This window comes from Sinocyclocheilus grahami, unplaced genomic scaffold, assembly GCF_001515645.1.
Source record: "Sinocyclocheilus grahami isolate Dianchi unplaced genomic scaffold, SAMN03320097.WGS_v1.1 scaffold591.1, whole genome shotgun sequence".
Taxonomy (NCBI): Eukaryota; Metazoa; Chordata; class Actinopteri; order Cypriniformes; family Cyprinidae; genus Sinocyclocheilus; species Sinocyclocheilus grahami.
This window is the reverse complement of record NW_015505770.1, coordinates 235,835-239,537: the sequence shown is the minus strand read 5'-3', so window position 1 is coordinate 239,537 and position 3,703 is coordinate 235,835. Positions and strand designations below refer to the sequence as shown.

Below are 3,703 nucleotides of genomic sequence, written 5' to 3'. Positions count from 1 at the left end.
CAAAGGGAGTGGGCTCTCTCATAATTCTGCACAAAAATACTGCCATGAATAAAGAATGGTATCAAAACGTCCTGCAAGAGCAACTTCTTCCAACGATCCATGAGCAATCTGTGACCTGTGGTCCGTCCTCAAAAGGCGAGTGGACAGGCAGAAGCCCACAAATTGTGATCAACTCCGAGAACTAATAAGGCAAGAATGGATCGCCATCAGTCAGGATTTGGCCCAGAAGCTAATATCCAGCATGCCAGAGCGAATGCAGAGGTTATGAAGAACAAGGGTTATATATATATATATATATATATATATATATATATATATATATATATATATATATATGACACATTTCATGTTGCATTTTATTTATTCATACCTTAACTTATTTACAAATTTGTAATAAAGGGTATTTTTATTTACAGACCATGTTAGTCAGTTAGTTGTCTTAGTTTGATGTTATTTTGCCCATCATGTGCTTTTTTTTAATTCTTCTCCGGTTTAAGTAAAATCACATTGCATTTTGGGAGAAAAATACAGAATAGTAAACCAAAACTTGAGGCTAACATAGCAAATATCTCTACTGCCACAGTAAACTTTCCAGGAGAGCTTACATAAACTGGAATAAAAGTAATCCACACAGCACAGAATATAGGCATACTGAATGTGATGAATTTGGCTTAATTTAACTTATCAGGCAATTTACGGACCAGGAAAGCTGACAACTCTTGGTGGGATTGGCATGGTAATGTACATGACAATGTTAATGTTATTTGGTCTTGGCGGAATAGATCTGCTATGCTGCTGCTGCAGAGAAAGTACTGAGACTTGCTACTGCCAATACATCCACAACATGCTGCTTTGAGCATGTAAGGAATATTGTTGCTGCAAATATACATGAAATAACCCCCCCCCCCCCATATAGCATACATGATTACCTCGTAGCAGATCTATATAGGTGAAGCTGGGGAAGGTGGAGGGTTTCTGAAGCAAGCTGCAACTGCTACAGCAAACACTAGTCATATATTTTAATGTTGAGCAGTGAGCTCATTGGCTACCGATGCAGGAGAGAACCAATCAGCTGTGCCATGTGATAATGATGGGTCAGATTGAGTTAGACCTATCGGACTGCGCCATCTAGAGTTTCATGCCAGATCTCTTTATATAACCCAGAACAGCCCAGAAACCTATAGATGAAACTACATCATACTCTAAAATTATATTTTTCTTGAAGTAATTTAGATTTTTAAAGGGGAAGGGTGGAGATATTGTTAACCAAAGCACACAAATAAGCACTTGTATGAGTGTGAATCCAAGAACACTTGAGTCTCTGTTGAGGAGGCCCAAACCATTTCATGACATTTCTTCCTGGAAGTGTAGCCCTGAAGGCCATTAACACCACTATAGTTTTTCCCTAGAACACAGGAGATACAGAGGATAAAAGTGATCCCAAATGCTGTGTGACGCAACATACAGGACCACTCAGTGGGCCGACCAATGAAAGTAAGTGAACAGAGAAAACACAACATCAGTGAAAACAGAAGCAGGAAGCTCAGTTCTGAGTTGTTGGCTTTCACTATTGGGGTATTTTGATATGTTGTCATGTATTTTGTATGAGTGTGCTACCCGTACCTGTGTGACATCATCAGCAGTTGCTTGAAGTAAAAGAGGTCTGCACCTCGTGGTGTCTGTCATCTCATGATTCACCTACAAAAACATATAAAGACATAACATACTTGAAGAATATGACAGCAATTATCATTGTAATAAATGCACCAAAAATATAAATGGTTGTAAGCAAGATTCCCATGATTTCCTCAAAAGACAAAAATTCAGTCTCCTTCTCAACACATCCATCCTTTTGCAGATTTGACCAGAAGTCTTGATGGCACCGCAAACATGTAATAGAATCTATATGAGGTGTGATAAATAGGGTAATAATAATAATAATAATAATTATTATTATTATTATTATTATTATTATTGACAAATGTAACGTTTAATGTGAAATTATTACATTAAATATGTAGATTTGCCTAGTTGTAGTTACCTTTACTCTGTTTATTATTATTATTACAGTTACTGATTTCTCCCTCTGTGCATGGTATGCAGTCATAACAACATATAGGTATTCCTTTCTTCATAGCCTTCCTAGTGCCAGGGGGGCAGCTCTCACTGCACACAGACACCGGTACCTGTGACAAATATTTAAACTTTATACACTGTTGAACATATTATTGTATCTATACAATTGCAAAGTCCATCAGCATACACGGTTTACTTTTTGTTTTTTTTATTTATTATATTGTATTATTTCTTTATTGGCAATGAAAAATGTTGTCTTTTACCCTCACCTTTGTTACATTATTTGCCCATACAATTGAATCCATATTCACTGCCAAACGATCTTTCACAGGAAGAGAGGCATCATAAAGCCCAACAGTGACAAATTCATTGTGTATGTTTTTTTGTTTTTCCTTGGTTGCCAATTTATTACTTCATATTTTGCCACTGCCTCACCATTCTCATCAAAGTAAACCTCCTCACCATCTTTGGTTTTGAAATGCACCTTTCGCAAGTGCGTCAGAAAATGAAAAATAGGGAGCGAGAGACAGAATTTTTTTAAATGTTAACCAGTCATTGATCAAAAAGTTTAATCTTTCTCAACTTAGTGTTAACCCACTGTTAAAGGATCAAGCTTCTTTGAGGCACATTTTTCCTTGCAGCCCAGAACGTTATGAAGTGTATGAGCAACAGCATACACTCCTTTATACACATTGCTGAAGATGGGCATGAGTGACATGTCTGTAAAAGTGATTTGCATCTGGGACAGTTCCTCCTTGCCTGTATATGGAGTTGTGAACACTGAATCGTTCTTGTTCGAGTATTTACACTGAAACAGGGCTTCCCAGATCTCAGTAAAAATTGCACTCCCTGAAGACTTTAGTGGCTGTTTCTGCCATCTCGTCTTGAATAGGAGCGCTTCACAAAAATGAACCAAAACTCAGCGAATACATGTCTCACAGACATAGAAAGCTTTAAATTACTACTTAACGAAATAAAATAAATCAAAATCAAAAACTCATTATAATCTTATACCTTTCATTATAATCATAATCAGCACCTCATCAGCATGGCGCCGCAAATGGCAGCAAGGACGGTGAGCTCCGCAATTCTTCTATTGTTTTTGTTTGTTTGTTCTGTGTTTTGTCATTCTTCTTCTATAAGTTTTACCAGAGACAAGCTCCTTAACATTAAGCAGCACATCCCGGACAACATTTTTCCGGTTTTTGATTATTCGGACGTTTTGTTGGACATTCTAGTCGGAGGTACAGCGGTGTTGTTCAAACGCGCGTGCAGACGCAGAAGAGGGAAACGCGCCGGCGCCCTAGTGAAGCTCCGCGCACGCGGTTCCTATGTATGTCTGCACTATGTTTGTACTTTCTTCTACACTGGAAGCTCCTGTCGTCAAGTCAAATTCCTTGTGTGTGTAAACATACTTGGTAATAAAACTCTTCTGATTCTGATTCTGATAATCCGTAAAGATGCACTTCTCTCTAAAGGCGCGTCTGATGGCGAGTCAGGATCGGCAACTTCATCCTTGCAACACCGACTCAGAAAACACCAGTTTATTACTAAACAACTTAGATATATCCTTACTATTTCCCCCTGTCACATTTATGGTAATTACTTTTGCCGCTGCTTTGCGGCA

The 3,703-nt window shown here is 38.1% G+C and overlaps 1 pseudogene; it reads right to left on the bottom strand.

The window, feature by feature from the left end:
* Window positions 1–422: 422 nt before the first annotated feature.
* On the bottom strand, window positions 423–2,794 carry LOC107557148 (extracellular calcium-sensing receptor-like; annotated as a pseudogene).
* Window positions 2,795–3,703: the final 909 nt, after the last annotated feature.